This window comes from Ambystoma mexicanum, chromosome 7p, assembly GCF_040938575.1.
Source record: "Ambystoma mexicanum isolate Mex_15411 chromosome 7p, UKY_AmexF1_1, whole genome shotgun sequence".
NCBI lineage: Eukaryota > Metazoa > Chordata > Amphibia > Caudata > Ambystomatidae > Ambystoma > Ambystoma mexicanum.
Window position 1 is genome coordinate 740,373,109 of NC_090939.1, and position 22,640 is coordinate 740,395,748.

Consider the following 22,640-nt stretch of genomic DNA (forward strand, 5'->3'; position numbering starts at 1 on the left):
CTCCGCGGCGGCGACAGCTGGCAGCGGCGCGGGAGGAGCTCCTCCCGATCCTGTGTAGTCAGGTCGGCCTCCGGGGCAGCGGGCCCGCAATCCGCGGCGTCTCCGTTTTCCTCCGGCGGTGAGCGGCCCGCAGGAGATCCGGGAGGCCCCAGAAGGCCACAGGCTGCAGAAGTTCAGGTCCCGGGCTCCGTTTCGCCTCGGAGTTGCAGGAGCGTGTAGCCGGCAGCGTCGCTGGTCGAATCGCTAGCTTTCCGTGTGGCAGCGGACCGGATTCGAGCTGGTGCAGCAAGGATTGGGTGTGCTGTGACGGAGCTTCGGCACTAAGCGGCCATCTTGCTTGGCTGCTCAACAGCGCCCCCCCCCCTTTCCCTGGGTTTATATTCTTCCAGTCAATTCTCTTACCTTAAGGGATGCTTGATGGTGGTCCAGGATAGTAATCCAGAGATGGTAACAAAGAAGAAAATGAGGAAGGGAAGGTTGGTCAGGGACTAGAACCCAGGCTGCAAGATCGACGCACAAGTGTCGGGTTGGTGCACTTGTATTCAGCAGAGCGTCCATAAAGTTCTGTGAACGTGTTCACAGTGATACAGGTATGATGGTAATGACAGGAGGAAGGAGAGTCAGTTTGAAGTGAATCCTCGAGATAGAAACGAGAATTGTTGATTTGAGAATCAAGACTAAGATTCTGAATGCAATGGCAGCCTGGAACGGCATCTGAATAAGCGGAAGCAGTCCACGCAATGAATTGCATGCAAAGGCAGCCTGGACTGGCACCTGAATGAGCGGAAGAAATCCGCTCAATGAATTGCTCAATAAAGTGATGAGTGAATCGAGGTAAGGAATCTGTGAGGAAGGCCAGTTGTTAACGTGCAGACAAGACTTACTGAATTCATATTAAGGAAGACCTTTAAACAGGCCGAGGTCAAAGAAGAGCGAGCATTCGCAATAACAGCGGGCGGAGGCAAAGAAGTCCATAATACTATTCCGAGTCGGCAGCAGGAAACCAAGTAGAACGCTGGAATGGCGTGAGTCTCACGGGCAAGCTTCAGGACAAAATCACAATCGGAAGCACCGGAGTGCCGTACGCCAAATGTTTAAATAGCTTCTATTAGGACGCAGCCCTGATGCGAGACGTGGCGCTCCATGTCACGTGACTTTGAGCCGTGAAGCTCATGATTGCTGCGCTGCGTGCCGGGAAACCACAACGTCACCATGGCAACCTACCTGCAAGTCTCCACCGCGTACAAAATGAACTAGCAGTCGTTCTTAATGCAAATGACCTATGATAGACTGTGAGTTGGCAGGGAGTCTAGTATTGGCGAGGGCAGGTGAGCCAGCGGAACAACCAGCAGGCATGACATTAAGAAAGAGAGAAGGCACATTGTTTATTTACTTTATAGACTTTAAACATGCTTTTGACACCATGGATCGGGACCTGCTATGGAAAAAGCTTGAAATGTGGCACATTAACCCGATGATTTTGCACTTTGTTAAAGAACTGTATAATAATACTACGGTACAGATAAGGTTCGATCAGGAAGGCCTCCTGTGTGATGAAATTGATACTAATTTTGTTTTGAAGCAGGATTGCCCCTTGGCACCAACCCTATAAAATCTGTATGTATCTGACATGGGTAGTCCTCTAGATGCTTGAAATAATTTTCCCCCAGAATAAATTAGCAAAAAAGCAAAAAATTGCCTGGCTGGGGTACGCCGATGATGCACTGCTAATTGATAAAACTCAGATTGGTCTACAAAGGAGCATGGACACCTTAGCTGATTAGTCGATGAAAAATAGCTTGATTATAAATCCGGTAAAAAGAGAAATAATGAGTTGGAAATGTCAGCTGGGGGGATGAAAGAAATTGAAAGTTGTGTCGCTGAAAATGGAAAGCAGTTTTAATGCAATATTAAACTTCATCCGAAGTAAAGGTGGTTACTCTATAGAAGGATTCTTGAAACTAGATAAATCTTGTTTGATCCCCAGCATATGTTACGGTCTAGAAATATATACCAATAGTGAATTAGAATGGATTAAAATAATTGAAGGGAGAATATGGAAAAGAGCTTTGGGCTTCTCTCAATGCAATAGCATTGAGGAAGGCCCAAAGCTCTTTTCCATAGAAGACTATCAAAGCTATACATTTTGAATTGGGCTCTAGCTCACTAAGTACGCAATGCATGATATCTAAAGGGATCTTTTATATCCTCATAAATCCTTCTTTGCGTAGAGCACACTGATGAAGCACAGACCCTCACCAGTGATGAAACCACCAACATGTCTAGTATCCCAGTGGTGAGCCCTACTAACTTGCACAAAGTGATATTTTAGAGTGTTGGATGTGGCCACATTTCTAATACTAACTTACCTTTTTGATTGTACTATTTTCTAACAATGTACTGAAAAAGAAGGCGCATGATTCTGCATCAATTACTTTTCCGGAGTCAACATCAACCTCACTCGCCTATCAAGTAATTATAATGTACTAGTCCTTGCAAATAAATAATACATGCATGCGTTATGCTTGGAATATCAACATATTGAAAATTATTATGTATACTATTGGTTATTTACACAAAGTGGCATGTATGAGTGTCTCTCTGTATGTACCATCGTCTGCAAAACATTTTCTCAGTTTAATTTCGCTTTTTCATCCATATTTAAACAAGTACTATGTTACAGGGGGATGCTGGAACTTTGACTACAATCACTTCCTCCTTTGCAACAGTTCCAGAGTATGAGGAAGGCATACTTCGTTTCCTGGCTTGAAATGAAAGTAAATCCTACAAAGGATATACTTTGAGACTGAAATGCACGTAACCTTCCACTGTTACAAACTTTTCTGATTTCGGTTCTAACGTTACAATTCCTTCCTAATGCAGAATAGATTACAAAAGAAACATTAAAAAGCAAACTACTTTTGAAGGCAACATTATAATCACTGTTTTTCAGGGTGATCTCAGATCAAGTCCATGTGTCATTTTGGAAGGTTATCAGGTGAAATGTGAAATGTATATTATGAACAAATCACATAAACTGTTTTCGAGGGTATGTTCATACAAATGTTCTATTTGTGTTGCAACAACAAACCCTATAGTATATGGTTTTAATGATTTTAAACTGCTTTGTGCGGAAGTGCTCTGTGCGATGAAGCATTTTTCCTTTCAGTACGATTGACATTTAATTTTTTTTAATGATTATTCTCTCCAAGGAATGTACTCAAGATGCAGAATTAGAAGAGGCACATGGACCAAAGGTATACATAACCTGGTATGATATACAATTGGGCATCACATTGGATTAGGAATACATTTTTATAATGTTTTAATGTTTTGAAGTCTGTCAAGTTGGTTCTGTTTGTATATATGTACATATGTTTGAGTGGAAATGAAATTTGCTTGATTCATACCATATAAAAATGCTCTTTTGTTCAGCTTGATATTGCTGTCGTCAAAGAGAAAGCCATGGTTTTGAAGCAAATTAAGAAAACGGGTAATGAACAAACCAGATTGTTTTGGAGATGTTTTTAAGCAGATATTTTAGTCCTATTTGTTTTTAGTTGGAAAATTATATCTTCTGTATGTGTGCTATACATTGAACGTGTTTTTTCTCTAAATCTGTTAGAGGCCCACAAGGAAGTGGAGTATAAAGACTTGGACAACAACTGAAACCAAAGATGTTGCCAAATGGATTTCACAATGGAGCAATTACTATTCGTGGTCCAGTCAATATTCAAACTTGTGATGCATATGTCCAGTGGACGTAAAATGAATGGAATCTCACCTGCAAACCGTACAAAGTTACCATGGATCATTGCTACTTTGTGCAAACTCGCCCAGATGAAACTGAAGACAATGAAGACGCATTGCAATTGCTAACAGACCCTTTGACACAATCTTCTCCCTCTAAAAATGTTCCACCCTACAAACATTCAATATTACCTGTTTCTCCAATTCATGCAGCAATATCTCAGCCTGACCTAACAGAGGCTGAAGCTTCAACGCAATTGACTGAGGAATTTGCTCAAGATCGTGACTTCAGTTTGCCTAGTTTGGGGTCATAGTCCACCACCGGTGAGTCACAAAACACAGTATTGCAAGATGATTGGCTATTAAAGGAGCAAAAATACATTGTATTTTACAGCTGCCTGCTAGAGATTGTAGAAATGCTGAAATGTGTCCATACATTAAGAGGGAACATATGCAGGAGCCACTGGTGAATGTGTCTCATGTATTAGAAGGCACCAACCTGAAAATCCATGCCAGCTGTGTCCACCTCCATAATACATTTTCATGGTCTGCTCAACCGATGCTCGGGAAAGTGCCTGCTGGAAATGTACTTTGTTCAGCAGCTTTATTGTTCAGCGGATTGACTTTCAGTAACATTTCCAGTTTCTGTCAATTTGTGGGACTTGATTTCTTTGCCAAAACCCAGTACTACAAATATCAAAGGGAAATCTTATTCCCTGCCATTAGTCATACCTGGAAACTCAAACAAATGTCAATGGACAGTATGTGTCAGGCTTGGCTTGCTGGTGACAGGCATTGTGACAATCCAGGATTTTCTGCTAAGCACTGCGCATACCACTTTCAGGACATGTAAAAAGTAAATAAATTGTGAGTTCAGTCATCGTGCAGGTGTCTCAATGAACATAGTCTGTGGCCATGGAGAAACATGGTTTCATTAAATAGATCGAACATCTGGAATCCAGGGGAATGCAAATAGACCTGATAGCCTAGGCACGTTTTTCATTAGCCAAGGCCATACAAGAGTAGTTTCCACACATTCGTCATCAATTTGATGTATGGTACGTTGGCAAATCAATCAATAAAAAAATTGCAGCTACTGGTAATAAAAATGGTTCGGAAAAGCTTTTAAAGTGGTCTGTCTATTAGCACTCCTCTTTGGTGGAGCTCCAAAATTTGTGATGGATCTTTAGAAATTCATTGATGCACCATTGTTCCAACGTGCACTCAGGGACAGAAAAACAACATTTCCAGGAATATGCACATGGACCTTTATCGAAGGAGCAGAAACGCAAGAAGTGGTTGGTGCCATGTTCCCCTCCACACAAAGCACTTGAGAAGATTGTGTATGATAAAACGCTTTCAAGAGACCTGAAGGAACTCTCCAAATTTGGTCATACTGGAGATTTGGAGGAGTTCCATAATATGTGCGCAAAAGGTTGCATTTCGGCATAGACGGTACGGAGGCCAGAATAAGACAAGCTGTATTTGTGCACAACGTGAACGTTGGGAGGTAAAAAGAAAAAACTGCAAGAACATTATGGATGCTTTTTTACCTCATGGCCTTTACAAAACGAGGCAAAAAATGGGTGGCCAAGCTAATATACCAGGAAATGGATTTTGAATTTGTGAAAGATCTGACATTGACTCATGGAATGGATCCTGGTTTTGTTCCCAGGACACATACAATGCCACAAAACACAAACAAGCCTTTCTCCAAAATCGGAACTTGTTGAAAGGTTGACCTCCAGATTTAAATGATTTTTAGCGATCTTCCAAATCTGCTCACAATGACATTTTAGATATGTTCCCCAATGTTTGGACATTGTATAGAAACAATCTAATGCTATTACACTTGCAATTTCAATGCCAGATAATGTATTACAAAGTATTTATTTGTGCTGATATAGTCGGGTTTTGATGCATTCATGTTTATCTTTTACCTTTCCTTCATTTATATTGCTTATCCTCCTTGTCTGGAGTTGCTATTGGTACAATTGTTCAGATGAGAATTGCTCTAGCACTTCAGTGCTGGTCTGCCCATTTGAGTGGGAGAAAGACTGATATGTAAATGGATATTTCACATCTGTGAAAGTTACACTAAGGCTTGGTGTCCATCAAACCCTCTGCTTCACCCAAACCCCATGCACACATGCAATTAATGGCACTTGCTCTGATGGCCTCTGTTGGGTAAGATTTTCATAGTAATGATAAATCTTCCTGACCTGTGTCAACCCCAGAACTTTTAGCTTTACTTGTGGATTACTTTTTCTTATACCTCTGTGAGTGGGAACCTTTTTCCACACTCGCAGAATATTTTACTCTTTTTATGTGTGTGATTTCTTGGACTCTCGATAGTGTCTTTTAAAATATATCCTCTTTGACAACTTGCTGGCAATAAGCTCCTGTTGTTGCTGGATTGCCCTAGGCGCTCAATCTTTAACTTTCTTTTGTTAACCTTGAGAGAACCACAGTTCCCAAGGGTAGAAAGGATCTTTATATCCCTTTTACATTTTATTAAGTGAGACCAGCACTCCCCACCTTATGCGGAGTGCGGGGGAGATACTGAGTGTCCCCTTTATCATTTTAAATAAAGGTAACATTTATGTTACAAGGACAAACCTAACATTAATGGCTGGTGGCAGTAATTTGTTGAACACTTATACTGATGTGAAAGTCTAACCTTCATTAGAGGATTCAAACTGTCTTCACATTATAGAAATTCTGTTGTAACCTTTCCGCAAAGGATATTACTTAGCTTAGAAATGTTCTGCCATTCTGGAAAGTAGATATTAGGTTATTTTACTCACCTGTGAATTGGTTGTATCTCTTACACACAAATAATGCTGTTGGTTTCACTTTATTATTCCTGTTAGGATAATTATATGTGATTCCCAATTGTGTTTTGATTGGCCCGACTTGCTGTTGGCCTGTCCAGAATATGTCTGCCTTAGGTTTTACCTACCTAGAGTAACTTTGGGTCATTCATAAAGTGTAACACTGGGTTTTGCTTTCCCTGGTCTGTTTCAGACCGACACAAAAAGAGTCTTAGGTTACACCTGTCCTTAAGTTGGTTATAGCTCCTGTAAAAAGTGTATAGGTTTTACTTACCTTGAGTGTAACTGTGTTATCCTAGAGTTATTGCTTCCCTTAGTATGTGAACTGAAAGCAACTGTAATTGAATATTACACACCAAGGTCCAACTCACCTAGAATAACTGTAATCCTGATCCGAGTTATAGGTTTATACTGTGACTAGTAACTGTGTTTCACTAGATCAGAAAAAAGTAAATTGTCCATTTGAAATGTCTATGTGATTTCTTGCCGAGCGTCACAGTACAACTGATAGGGTCTACTACCCTGAAAGTAATCTAAACGTAACTATTTGTTTTGACTTCCCAAGAACTCCTATTAGGTGTTCCAAATAAGGTTATATGCTTTGGTCTGTGTACCTTCAAGCAAAGTGTTGTGTTTTAATAAATGTGGTCATATATAATGTGATAGTACTGATTTCCCCCAAGATTTATCCGAGCCTACTCTTATGTAAATAAACCATTTAATTTTACAATACATAGTGTTTCAGTGTTTCTTTGAGCCATTTGTATTAAAATTTCATTTGTATTGATTCTACAGCACTCGCTCCCTCCTAAGATAAGCCTTCCTGCTCTGTCTACGCTACCCTGAACTCGGGTGGTAAAGCCTTATAGTAAGAGTGGAGTCATGGACTGCCTCAGTTGAATGGTTTTACTAAGCCCTTATTTGGACTTGAGAAAAACTGTCCTTACAGCCACCCCTTAGCAGAGGCAATAAGTAGTTCCAATAAGGTATATGTTTTTAATATGGACAAAGTCGAGGTACGTCCCGTCGACAATGAGTCTGATGCAAGGGCAATGGTATGGGGTAAAAGGGATGTCATCACAGACATAAATCTATCCCATGGCTCCAGTTGGCTACATGTTTCAAGCCCTTGCATCACTTGACGGATTCCCACTGGCAGAACCAATACCTTTTATGCACGAATGTCCCATAAAGGTATTCGATGTTGGCTGGGTTAGCCTGCACTCCCCAGCTATTCTGACCTTTTGAAAATGGTTGTGCCGCCAAGGGCACATCCTACCGGAATAGTGGGAACCAATTCTTCATCGCCTCCTGCCACCTTCCCAAGAAGACCTGCTTTTTGCTTCACTGGCGTGATAGTGCGCTTTGAAGCACTACTGCACTGTTGAGCCCAAGGCTACCCAATTCTTAGGGCTGGACTAGAAAGTTAGGGAACGACTCCGAAAAAATTGTCTAAAGCTCCTAGTGTGTTAATCATCCCTTCTCTTTGCAGGTTGTGGCTGTGTTTTCCTCATTTGTCACATTAGGAAAGGTATTGTATACATGCTGTATAGTAGAGTATTGTGTGTGGTAAATGTTTTCGCATAACTAAAGTTTAGTTGTATCTATTGGTCCTGTCGACAATAAATGTATAGATCTCTTTCAAATACACTTGTCTAAGAGTAATTTGTGGTTCGTTGCTGTGTGTGCTCACTGTGGGTATCCGATCACTATCACCCATCCTGAGACTGTCTTGCCCGCCTGCCAAACTACCTAGATTGGTCTGACTTGTCCAGAAAGTTCCCCTGTTTAAACCGAGGGCGGCCTCCTAAACTTCGGCCAATCAGAGTTTAGAAATCCATCTCAACACCCTCCTGCAGCACTTGTACACCCATAGGCTCCTCCTTCCATCCCTTTTGCACTAGCACGGCCGATTGGCACAAGGCCTAGACAGAGCATGAATGAAACTTACTAGTATAGGCACGTAAAGTCACCTGTCTCGCATGATGGTAGATATGCTGCCTCAGGTAAGCAAGGGAGTATGAATGGACATGCATGAATTATAGTAAGTGCTGTGCAATTGAAGGCAGTCCCCTGTTAAACTCACGCAAGAATGAATGCAACCTTCTATGGAAAAAGCCAAGAGATAGCTTGCAAGGATAACCTGGTTTAATTGTACAGAATACAAAACATATCAGCAAAGGACTCTGCTGCTCGAGAACATTCTGACTCCATAATGAATGTTGTTGCCTTTTGAGAGGCCACAGTATCAGTAATGACATCACATATAGGGTCTGAACCCGCACGGTTGATTGGTAAGACCGTATACATGATCCTGCTCCATAGGGGATGCCAGGCTACAATTGGTTTGTTTCTCAGCCACCTGTCGATTCCTACGTGGGTCAGCTGGGCTCATCTGTCCATAAAGTGAAGGTCCGGTCTCTCATAATTTACATTGTGAAAACTATGATAATATGCTAAGCCTACTAGTTCATCACTATGGCATGCACCTGGGAGGCTTGGGGGCTGGTGCCAGGGGGAAGGGAGGAAGAGATACAGTCACACTGACGCACACATTCTGCGCTTTGTAACATGAAACAGTGCTGGACGAGGGTGAGTTAGGGTTTCGATTGAATTGTCTTACAGAGATGATATATCCCCAGAGGTAGAAGCAAACACATACCTTTCTGAATTGTTCTTACGTTCCTGTGGCGACACATATTTTACATAGCTGTTTGTAACTGTCCTTGGTTTTCTGAAACACTTTCCCAAAGAAGCATCTTGACTTTTTTTTTTTTTGTGGCGTTCTTTCACAAAATCAAACCTACCCGTCGCTGGCTGCAGTCACTGAAAACAGGATGCTATTGTTATTTGGCCTTGATGGAATGTCAGCAACAGTTCGATGAACACAATGTGTTGAATACCCAAAAAAATGATAACATTTACTATATTGAAAGTGGACATACGAAAATTTAGTTTCCATTTCTGCAAGATGTTGTTAAGAGCGGTTACTCAGCGTGACAACGAGAGAATGGAACTTCCTGAAATCAAGCTCAATGTACATAATATTTGTGCAATTTAAAAACGCCCTGTGTGCTGTATGCATAATGACTAGATCAGCGACGTGCGATTTTACCAAAAGAATTGACACAGTACGTTATGTTATGTTGAATGTTATTTATACCGTGCACTATAAAAAAGCAGGTGTGTAACTTGTGGTTTGTTTCCCTGTCTAGTAATGATTGTTATTTGTGTATAGTTTAGTTTTTAGCTATAAAGTGTATCGCAAAAACATATAGTTCATTTTGTGGACTTAATACTCTCTTGTGAGCATTCTTTGATAAATAAAAGCACTTGTTACATTGCAGACTATTGATGAAAACGTACGCACTGTCAGAGGATGTGTTTGTTTATCTTCTGCTATTTGCCTTAAGTAACGTTACGGTGTGGGTGATGATGGGGAACGTTTGGCTATGCTGGCAATGGAAATAGGTGGAGCATATTGATTGGACAAGTGATGTCCGCTTCAGGGGCGGGTAGTATGATTTAGTGCCGCAAAGGCACTTGAACTTAGGGCGATGCATCAACGAATAAGATTAGCAAAAGATGGCCGCGGCCAACCTGTTGTTTTCCCATGAGTAAAAGTGAGGAAAACTTAGGCAAGATGCATAGAATTTTCTTTTTAAAATCGATTACAATATGCTTAAAAATACATGCCCGAATGATCAGGACAATAACATTTTTCAGCTAACTTCCTTTAAGTATAAATGTGGACTGACCTGCACAAATGTCTTAGCCTCTGTTATGAAATATTTTTGATGTTTTTACGTGAATCATTTTGTATTTAAGAATGATTCAGGCAGTTGATTTGTGGGTTGTCAAGAATTGTTTTATGTGATGTAAATTGCATTTGATATGTATCCTGCTCCTTTGATTAAATGGTATCATATACATTTGTATTTATGTATTAATGGATTTGTACATATGGTTTGCCTTGTCTGTTGAGTTGATTAACTCATTGCTCTTATGCTACACCTTTTTCCCCTGGTATTGATGGGAAGAGATTCTCTGAAAGTAACCCGTTTGGTCTAATTAATATTCTTGTTGCCTCTTTTGTATAATCTTATATGGTCTAAAAAATAATGTCTCTACTTCGGGTGCATTGGTCTCAACAATATCAATTTGATTATAGGAAGTGCAAGCTTCTTTAGCATTGTCACTCTCTGCATAAGAACTGATTGAAGAGGTAGCTGGAGTGCTGTCCTTGGGTTAACCCTTCGTGGTGTCATTTAGGTTGAAAAGCATATATTCTGTCAGCCTTATAGTCTCTTATCACAATTTGATTTTGGATGTCCTTCTTTTTATTTCATTTTGATGTTCTGTCAGTATGCACTTAAATGTTTAAAACATTTTCTTTTTGTAGCATCTTGTGCATTTATAGTGCTAATCTGTGATCTATTAGTTATCCAATTGTTTTTGTACTTTTATCAACTGTCCCCTTTTTCATCCGCGTCTTTTGGACTGGTTACGCTTTAGCAGACTGAACATTGCACAAATGCAGTTGTCTTTGCACAGTTGCTAATTAGTCACAAGCATCCTTAAAAACTGTGTGCTTTTCAGACTGCATGTTCCACATATGTTTGAATAAAAAGCAGCAAAATGTTATTATCAAATGTGTTTTGAAATGCATATAGCGTGTAAAATGGATCACGCTGTTGCAGGTAGAATGTTCCACATATGTCTGTTAAACGGCAAATGTGTCTTTTGAAAAGATAGCACCATTGTGGACTTGCTAACTGAGCCCTCATGTGGATCTGCAATTTCACTGGTGTCTAAGGAAGTGAGTGTTTAAATTAGCACTACTGCTTCTGTGGAAACCTTCTTGAGCTGTAAAGCAACCCTCTACTTGAGCAGCCACCTGAATGTTGCCAGAATATAATTTGATATGTGCTGTCAGTGGTTTGAAGGGAGCAAGTTGTACAGCTTCTATGTTTGATCTCATAAAAATCTGAAAGTGTTTTATTTTTGGCAGTAAAGATGAAGCACTGATTCATAGGCCATTACTGTTTCAAATCCTTTTTGATATTGTATGTCATGTCTGCTTTTCTTGGTACTAGGAGTGGCATATACGAGGACGACATATTGTGACATGTTTCAGGATGACTTATTCTAAGGTGCTAGACAGTCAGTCGTGGAAGTACAAATAATGAAGTCTGCTGTCTAAGACTACCTTAGCTGTCCCTACCACAATGTAAATCAACTTGGGTTCAGAGACTCACTCCCTTCTTTTTTCGATAGTTCTAGTATCAGTCCATCAATCAATACAGGATCCTCAAATATCCTCTTGTTGCTTTTTTTTATTAGTCTCTGAAATTCTTCAATGGAGCTGGTGAATATTCTTCTTTCTTTAAGATTTTTCTTTAAGGCTTTCTTATATTTACCCTCTTATTTGGGCTTCAGTATGTTTCAAGATTTCCTCGTGGTGTGGGGTGACTGCCCTTCTTAGATTATTATAGTTCAACTCACTTGGGTCTCTCCGATTTTGTCTCTTGCACTGTTTGGGCCCCCTTCCAGGGTATTATTACTACTAGTTTCCCAGTCTTATTGTTCAGCTTTTCAATAGTTTGCTCATTCCTGTTAACACACTTTAAGTTTGCTGCAGGCTCTGTTCACTTCTCCCAGGGAATTGCGATCATGGGATCTTCCCTCACTTTGTTCAGCTTTTCAATAGCTTGCTCTTGCCTATTACCAGATTTTATCTCTTGGTTTCAAGATTAACTTTCTTACAAGCTTAATAATGAGACGAGTTGGCTGTGCGATATGATTCCCACTTCGAAGCCGCCCGTGACTCCAATACCTTCTTCTCTGAATGGGTACGTCTTCCGGGGTCCGGTTTCTCACAATCCTTCTCATTTGTATTTGATCACTGGTGCCTTTCCCTTGTCCATGTCTGCATTCTCGTAGTGTCTCCTCTCCGCCTGGTCTCTCGTCTCTTTTCGTCTTTCTGGTTCTCGGCTATGAGACCGGGCACCCTGTTGCTTCACATACCCGAATGTATCAGAGAAGTTTGTCGGACCAGTGGTCCACCACAAGTCTTCGACTGTGGTCTTGCCACCGAGCTTGTGCCCGCCTGGTTTCTTGGGTTCCAGCTATGCTGTAGCTCTGGCATTTTGTTCTCTGCACTTGAGCGAGTATGAAACTCATTGGATCTCTGATTCCTGCAGGTATTGTGCGGCTTGGGACCTCTTTGGGCCGACGTCAGTCTTCCTCTATCTTTACTCTCTTACTGGGGGTCATTGAAGCTACGTCAATCAACATACTCATCTCTGTACATTTGTTATTTTTATTTAGAGAACCTTATTCCTTTTTAGTAACATAATGTCATCTCTGTAGAGTTTCTTCGTCCCAGTTTTGCTGAAAAAGTGTTTAAGATATTTTAGAGCATCCCATGTAGGCCATCATATGTACAGGTTTAGGGAGTTCCTCATGGGAATGGGAGTCTGTCTCCCCTAAGGAGGATTCACTCCCGGTGAGGTCTCCTTGCCTCTAGCCCTGGGGAGGGTATTGCAGAGCAGGCACACCTCCCTAGCCCCACAGGGTGGGCTCTGGGGGGAAAAAGGAATTCCCTTGATTCGTCACATAGGTTAAAGTGCTCCATCCTGGGGAATTGCTGCACAGTTGTGGGTTCCACACCCTCCTAAGAGGAATGGGTAAGACACATGCTTGATGAAGCATGAGTGCACTCTTCCTGGATTGTGCATTCTAGCACAATGGCTGTTCCTCACAGCAACCATTTCAGAGTGATGGTTGGCGGCTCTGGTGATATCACACTGAATTTGCCTAGTCTCTTGGGTCTTGTTAGGCATGCAGGGTTGCGTCATTATTTGGATAGGAGACAGTCTGGGAATGTGAGTTGCTGCATACTTATTTTTGGCCTTCTTCTCAAGACAGGAAATGCACATCAATATGGCTCTTAGCGACACAAGTCGGGTGAAAAAGTCTGACTACAGAGTTCAAACTGCAGTGTACTGAAACATACGTAATGGAAACATCTGCTATATGGTAGCCCTCTGAGACAATTTTGATCTAGGGCTTGGTGGTTGTCATCCTCAAGTCGAACTTGTAGTTGCAGATTCACATAACGGCACGTTTTTTGCTTACCATTGCCCTACTGTGGTCCTGGTTTGAGTGCATTTTAAAGAGAAGGCCTCAAGATCCTGCATCAAGTTTGCCTTTATTTAGCCTATTGCTAAAGTAGTGGTGAATAGTCTAAAACCATGGACAACATGTTCCTACCTTTTACTGTGGAAGGGATCCACCTCTGGTGTAATGGTGTGTTCTGTGTCTGTGTTTATGTACATAAGTATGCATGTGAAACCTTCTGTGTAACATCAAAAGCAGTACCTTCTTCCTGATCCAAGAGTGCTCTGCAGAAGTCTCCCATTCTCTGCCAAAGTCTCCGATTCACTTACTATTGTTAGAGGTTAATGGCAGTTTTAGATTGAAATTAAGAATTTAACATGGTGCAGACACGAGCTTTGAACTGTTGCTGTATACATTGCACAACTGGATTGACTGTACACCTTGTTATAATTATATGCCAGTAAGCTTTCAGTTTATCTGGTAAATGGAACTACTGCCTTTATGGCATGGCACCTTGCTCCATTGTGTTAACAAAAGTAGTCTTGATAACGGACATCCATTCAGGGCCCAAGTCCCTTTTGTGATTTGTTAATGTCTGTGACCAGCTGGCTAGTATGCCACAAGCAAAGGTTACTGACAGACCAATTGTCTGGTTAGAAAGCAAAGTCCACCTTCAATTGTATTAACGTTCTTCTGAACACCATGAAGTACATTTCGCTGCATTGAGTGATGTGCCAAGACATGTGGCTCTGTGCTTCAAGTTGGGTTTCTTTAGCCGAACAGGTGTCTGCCATTTTAAAGGCGCTCCCTTAAACCTTAGGTCCAACCATCACACCCAAGCTGTTTTACTCACCCAAATTAAGTAGGTTAGCATGATTGGCTGGTTTGTAAAATACCGTTTTGGAACATTTTGCAATTGATAACTGTAGCAAGACGAGCAGTCACTTGAAATTCAGTTACTGAGGCCACTGGTCATAGCTGGAAATAAACCCTACTTTCAATTTTGCATTGTAGGCCAGTGGTCTGTAACCTTTAGCTCTCAAGATATTTTGGACTACAAATGCCATCAGCCGTAGCCATTTTAGTCAGTAGACAGTAATCATGGGAGTCATAGTCTAGCACATCTGGAGAGCCACAGATTGTAGACCTCGGTTATAGACCAAAGAAAGGCTTCATTAAGTACAAAACTTAAAACTACAGAGAGTTTGCTACAATTACTACTACAAATATCACTCCCGAATTGATGCGTCACTTGCTATCTCCTCCCTTGGCCATGGGTCATGCCTCATCTGATGGGAATTGTCTGTCAGGAGGCATAGGTCAGACACATTTCTGATTTGATATGTACACTAGAATAAGTCCTACATTGTACAACCTATTTTTCTAAAGCAGGGAGAAAAATGTCAAGTTACAAGCTTCTATGCAGCTACACATAAACATAGCACGCTATTTCTTACTTGCCAAGAGTCCCTTATCACTAGCCAATGCCTAAAGGCCAAGGGAAATGTTGAGCCCTATTCTAGAGGATGACTGTCCTTGAGGTTTGTCGTATATATAGTCCTTTTTTTATCTAACTTCACCCCTTGAAGGGAATATTTGTCCCATTTAAATTCCCGAATGTCAATGGTCAGCATAGGATGAGGCAATAGATCGCTCTGAATTATGCCACTTCAACATGATTTTCTCTCGAACCAAATATCCGGTCTGCGCTCTGGCTGCCTGATTGTGCATACCATCTTAATCATGCCCAAATGTTCACGCCAAACCCATTTCTTTCCTTACTTTTGAGATAAACTCCCACGGGAAATTCTAGATACGAACAAATATGGTGAGTTAGAGGTGCATTATTTGGGAAGGTGTGTTAAGGTTTTGGTGCGCAAATAGTCTGGAGCCTGACCAGTAATGGTCTTGTGTGTCAGGAGGGCATTTCATGTAGCTGACCTGTTTCGATGCTCAGCTGTTGTTTTCTGACATAGAGCCATGCTCAACGATTTGGACTTCCTGAAGTTTGATGTGGATGCTTTATGGTAGGACTTGGTTTCAAGCTCTTGACATAGTCCAGCCTGAAGATTTGCGGATGATGGACAGCAGTCCCTTTTAGGACATTAGGGGGGAAAAAAACATAATACTGTTGTGTAAGGAAAGGTAACCCCAGTGGGTATTGTAAGGCAGACCTCCAGACAACCATACAGTAAAAACCAACCCTCTAAGGAAAAAGGCTTGGTGCACCTCTTTGCAAGGATCACAAGATTTATGTTTTATACAAAAAGGAAAAAGGTGACTGAGGGTCCCATGGAACCGAACTGCCATGGAGCTCAGTTAGTTCAAAGCAAACACGCCATTATAAGGCGAGACATTGTCACTAATGACACACTTAGCATACAGTGTTCTTCCCCTACCCTCCTTGTCTAACACCTGTATAAATACTACCAGTCTCCTATAATTTACCCGCACCCTCTAACACGTGGTCTCCTACTACATCACCTTGTGTTCCCGCTACCTGATTGACAGACTTCCTAGGATGTTAATCTCCCCATGGGCCTAGTCACATTGTGTGCATCTGGTCGTTAAGATGAGCTCAGTGGATACCTTTGATATCAAATTGGTCCTTAAGAATAATGGAGTGTTTCTCCTGATACCAGACATGTGAGCGCCCCCACCATGCCTCCCCGCCGTGGGACTACATTTTCTGGTTTCACCTCCAGCTCCTCGTATTAGACATCACAGGCTGCTTCACTCCTGGCTACCCCCTTATCAGCTACCCCTCTACGGAGCTTCTCCTGGGCCTCTCGAGAACCCCACTAATCAGACAAATTTTGATGGATTTAGGTATTCTGTTTTATAGGCGTCTGGCAGTTCAAAAGGGATAGCCATTATTCTAGGTGGCGCTAATGCTCTAAATCTATTTTTAAATATGTTATTTACATTTTCAAGGACAAGTAATAAGAGTCATTCAATACAATACTCTCCAATAATACAGACTTCATTTTAGGTGAAAGGCACACATTGAACTACAATTCAACTAATCCATATATTTTAAATAAAAACCCATTCTAACAAACAAACAAAACTAACAAACACAACTAACAGAAAGAAGAAAAGAAAAAGAGAACGAAATATATATATATATATATATATATATATATATATATATATATATATATATATATATATATATATATATATATATATATATATATATATATATATACACACACATAAATACATGTATATACTCACATATACATAAATAAATCAATAGAACCAGTCATGTACAAACAGAGTTAAGAACCATTAAACAATCAACCATCAGATTCACCACATAAATCATTGAAGGATGTCCAAATAATGACATAATCATCATAGCATTCTCTTCTCTTAAACATCACCTTTTCATATGTGGATATTACAATTAACTCACTCAGCCAAATCTAAATCTATGCCGGCCTTTTGGCAGCTCAAGACGTTTACCCCGGCTCCCATAAGTTTGTCTTTCGGGACAGGCACAGACCTGGCTTGGCATTCCTCTCTGGTTTCGCAGGCCCATAGTTCAACACATTTTTTAATGCCTCTGTGATTGGTTTTACTGCTGGGACTTGGAATGGGAAGGTGATTTGAAACTCGTTATCACAGAATGCTGCTATTTTCAATAGGGCCTGCAACATGCTAGGCCTCACTTCAAATATAGCGGTGCTTCAGTATTTCTCACATCAAGGACCAGGGCCTACATTTACCTCCTTATGCACTATATTTCAACTACTGTACTTCAATACCACTCATGCCCTATGCCGGGGCCAACCTAAGTTTTCATAACTGCTACAAAACACTATATTTGTGATTTCCACTATGCATGTTCTACTCCCACACGTCGCAAATGTTCAAGCACTAGTACATTTTCTGGTTGCATGTCATTTCATCGCAGGATGTTTTTTCGTGCGTTTTTTTTACAACGATTATTTTAATGGAAAAAAAACATTAAATTATTTTGTAATTATTTTTGGTGGGGTTGCACCCAGTCGCCTTCCCCCATTCCCTTTTAATTTTTTATGTATTACGAAACACCCACACCCCATATATATCATTTTCTAAACCCCCCCTAAAAAATGTTCTGGGTTTTTTCGTAAAAAAATTAGCAGTAAAAAAAACCTGCATAAAAACAAACCGTGTTGAAAGGACGTCGTACCATATTTTCGTGCCTAAATAGTTTGGGGCTGGGGGGACCTGGGAGCTGGACATGCATCCAAACAGTATGCACTTGATTTAGAAAAGTTTTCTCAAACTCGTACACAAAAAGTAGCATCTTCTGTACTATAGCTCTCTTGTTGTTTTCATGCAAGTGCAGACAATTTGTAAAACCTATGTAGCCATCTGCTCTTCATTAACAATTTGTCATCATTAGTATGTACACATTAACTGGTGGGCATTGGGCTTTTTTCTGGGGGTTGTGGTGTGACAAAGGTCATAAAAGCATTGATCAGTTTTGGTCATACTTTTTTTCAGCTGGATTTAGAGTTTCGTTGGACGTATTTAACATGAATATTTAGCACAAATGAAATGGAAGAAGCAAAATAAACATTCCACTTTTTACCTAATGTCTGAACATGACAGGTTGATTTTCATATCCTTTTGACCTTCCATCTGGGAGTGAATTAATATCCTAAGGCAGGTAAACCATTTGGGTTTCTGCCCCACTTTAAGTTAAAATATACGAGCATGCCTCTTTGCTGTTAGAGGCACACAAAAACGAAGCTTTTATATGAATAGCAGAGAATGGAAATACCTTGCATTTAATTCCATAAAAAGGGATCAGTCTAGGAATGGCTTTGTTCGGAACACAATGGCCATGTGTTTACATAAAAACAATTCGCTGTTACATTAACGTCATCTGCCTTTTATCCACTGACGGCTAAACATGTGATATGGTAACAGCTGGAAACTTCATGCAAACATATTCACTCACAAGCTACAAGTCTCCATAGTATTGCGCACTCTCATTAAAGTTGTGACTCACCTGCTTTCAATAAATGTATTAGCAGCCCTCCAGCAAGTAACAGAATTGCAGATTGTTAATACATGTAGCTGACACGCTGTTGGCAGGGAACTTTTGCTGAAGAATGTAGTTATTTTCTGACATAAATGTACAGAAGTTGTTTGTTTTTTCTTTGAAATGTTCAACATACGTCTTCACTTAGCGCTGCTGTGTCTGGGGGACACATGACCCGAAACTCTTCTTGGGTGGAGATCCCCAGATCCGAGGTCATGTTTGTGGAGGGCTGGGCTGTGAAGGCTTGTATACCTGTTGATTGTTGCAGGGATTGGAAACTTTAAGCTGCCATAACTTTGCAATCACATGAAGTGCCTTGTGACTAGTGATTTAAGGCCCTTTCCTTGTATTCCTTAGAAGGGTTCATCCCACCTGAGTCACCTTCCTTCCTCCTCTGCTTCTGGAGCAGTTCAGTGACCTGTTGCGACGTTGTGCACCCAATTTGTCTGCACCTGTTTTGCTGCTTGGCCGCCTGGTGAGTTCATCATGCATTTTGCTATTTCTCCATCTCTCTCTCTCTCCCTCCCTCCTTCTCTCTGCCCCTCCCTTCATGGTGCTCTCCATCTCCCCTATTTATTGTAATTGCTACTCTATCACCTATCCTACCTCTCTTTCGAAGCCTGGAAGGAAAAACTTCAAGAACAATATTCTGGTCTCCAACCCAGGCCCTGCCCATCACTGATACCTATGTCAACACTTCTTCCAGACTGTCTCTGGCATCCTCTTTGTTGCTCCCTCTCTGGACCTTTGGACTCAGCATATGGTCTGTCCTCTCCCCTTTCTCTTCTTTGCCCATTAATGGTGGAACCAGATGGAAAGTACTCTTGGCTCACTTACCATCCAATAGGTGCATCATTAATGTCTACCAGAAGGGCACTGTCATGGCCCAGGGCTCTCAGCCCAACCTCCACCTTCTTGATAGTTGTCTTCCCTCACTCATCAAATTCCTCACTTCTCCTGCCACCCCTCCTTCTTTCACCTCCCTGCCCCCCTTGCCACCAGCGACAGGTGTACCACATCCCTGTACCCCTCCTCTGAAGAACTTATAAGGTGGTAACCAGTTCCACTTAGTTACCCTCAACTCTCACACTGCCGTTAAACACTACTCGGACAACTGTCAACTCCTTGAAGAATTTGACCTTGATGTCCTCGCTCTCACTGAGACGTGCTACACTACCAGCTCTGTCACTGTTTTTGACACACTCCTCCCTGAGAGGGCTACAAGATCCTCTCTAAACTCAGGCCTAACTGGTCTGGAAGTGGAGTGGCTCTGATCTTTCCTAAATGTGTCCCTGCTACTACGATCATACCCACTCAGTCCTACTCTCCCTTCGGATGCAGGCTTGGTGTCTGTCCTATCCTCTCGTTGACTCTCGCCACCATCTACAAGAACCCTGGTCCAGTCTCCCTCTTCCTTTCAGAGTGGTCTGACCTCGCCTCTTCTCTCATGACCTCTACCTCCAAGCTGCTCCGCAGAGACTTCAGTATTCACAATGACTCTACAGATGCAGTCAATGGATTCTTACCTCATTATTCCTCCCTCCGCTTCGACCCACACACTCGGATGCTCACATTTCTGCAGATATCCCCATATCCAACCCTCTTACCACACCACTCTCCTGGTCTGACATGCTCTCCTGTCCTCTCATCTTGATCACTTGGGTCCCCCAGGCAAAGCGTATGCCCGCATTGCCAGTCTCCTTCTCCGTCATTCGACCAATGAAGTGAATGTCAGTTGCTGCTTTTGCCACTTTCATTCCCCCGCCCACTCCAGCCACTGACGCTCACACTGACACAGTCCTTGCTAACCTTCACCTCGCCATCTCCAACACCTTGGATGTCCTTGCCCCTGTCATGAGGATTTGCATGAAGCCTGACTCCAAGCACAACTCCTGGAATGACTCTGACCTAGCCTCTCTGAAACGCAAGTGCAGAGTTGATGAACGTAAATGGCTGGCTTCAAGCACATCCACTGACAGAATGGCCTGCCACCTGCTGCAGAGACGTTACAAACCACATCCAAGCCCGCACCACTGGGGCCACCAACAACACGGCTGAACTGTTCAAAAGCTGCAAGGAACTCACCAATCCTACTGCAGTGTCCACTTCTACTCTGCCATCCCAGGCCCTGTGCACTGCACTGGCCTCCCACTTCAGAACATAAACTCAGGACATCCTGCTCTCACTCTCCTCCCTTCCTTCCCTCCTCCCTCAACCGCTCTCAGGCCTCCCTTTGCCCTCCACTCCCCTACCCCATGCCCTCCTTCTCTCCTTCTCGCCCATAGCACCGGATAAGGTCTCTAAACAAGCACCCTCCATGAAAGTCTCCTCCATAGAGGTGCTCCCCTGGTCCTCCTGAACTATCAAGGACACCACTGCCTCTGTTGATCCAGCCTTGACTGATTTCTGCAATCACTCCTTTGCCACTGGCTCCATCCCACTACCCCTCAATCACTCCTTTGTGAACTGTCTCCTTAAAAAGACTTCTGCCAATCCTTCCTGTTTGGCTAATTACTGCCCTATCTCCATTACCCACTTCCTGGGCAAACTCTTTGAGAAGCTGGTCATCTCCCAGCTGACCCACCACACTGAATCTGTTGGTTGTCTTCAAGACCACCAGTGTGGCTTCAGAGCAGCCAGAGGTACGGAAACTGTACCTCTCCTGTACACCCGTGATGACTTGCTCTCAAATCTTGATTCCAGCTTTCCTTCTGTTCTCATCCTTCCCAATCTTTCCTCTGCCTTTGATACTGTTAATCTTGCCACCCTTAAATATCAGCTCTGTGATGCCCTTGGCATCAAGGACCTGGCACTGGACTGGTTGACCTCCTTCCTATCTGACAGACCTTCCCAGATTCAACCGGGCCCTTTTCTCTCCTCCGCCACACCCTCCACCTGTGGCGTCCCTCAGGGCTCTATCCTCTCACTGTGGCTCTTCAACATCTACCTTGCCCCTCTGGCGCACTTGATCACCACCTTCTCTCCTCACTTCCAGTTTTATGCGGATACACACAGCTCTCCTTCAAGCTTCCCTCTACTGCCTCCTCTTCTTCGATCTCATTCCTGACTGTCTGACTGCGATTCAGGCATGGTTCGCTTAATGCCAGTAAAACAGAGATCCTTCTGATTGGCACACCGGCCCCCTCCTTCCCTCCTACTCTCTGGCCACCCTCCATGGGTTCTGTGAGAAACCTGAGGGTATTATCACTCCTACTACCCTAGGATCCTCTGCACATGTGACCAGGGAAAGGCCATCGCTATTGGATCCTGACCCTGGTGTGGAGAAGCGAGGAAGGATCACCTTGGTGGAGGGTCCTTTAGGATTGGGAGTGGGTTGTCCTTGGGCGAGACATGGTATCCCCCTTTCCCTATTGATGACCAACCTAACCCTCCCCCAACCTTCATGGGCTATTACAAGACAGCTACCCTCATTTTCCCACATATGTTACTTGACAGTACTGTGATGAGGAAGAGGAGACTGAGAGTAATGAACAGCACACACTCTCGCCACTCTAGTACTGGGACGAGGAAGATGCCCGCTAAGAGCTGTGAGGGTCAGGCATGTCCCTTTGATTGTGGTTAAGCAAGGCTAATAGGACATCCACACCTGCAGCCTGTCAGGGGGCTGCAGGTCTATAAAAGGAGGCCAGCCCAGCAGTGACAAGAGAAACAGGAAGAGCAGGAGTCCTTTATGACGAGGCAGCCGTGGTGGGACCAGAACCAGGATGCCAGCAACTTTCCTGGATGACTTGTGGGACCCAAAGCGAGTGGGCTGTGTAATTTGCCCTGGTCTGGGAGCCTCCATCTCCAAGTTCGAGCAGCAGGCACTGCTGAAGAGAAGTATGGTGCATAGAGGACACTGCACGCGTCCAGAAAGAAGCTGTGGAGCT

At 42.6% G+C, this 22,640-nt stretch overlaps 1 protein-coding gene across 11 annotated transcripts in view; it reads left to right on the top strand.

The window, feature by feature from the left end:
• CDKL5 (cyclin dependent kinase like 5) overlaps positions 1 to 22,640 on the top strand; it is a 2,489,742-nt gene that overhangs the window by 814,171 nt on the left and 1,652,931 nt on the right. The window contains exon 6 of one of the 11 annotated variants that reach the window (XM_069636841.1): positions 19,108 to 19,225. The exons of the other annotated variants lie outside the window; for them this stretch is intronic. The gene's annotated coding sequence lies outside the window, so the exon portion shown is untranslated. The remainder of the gene's footprint in view (positions 1 to 19,107; positions 19,226 to 22,640) is intronic. 11 annotated transcript variants of the gene reach the window in all.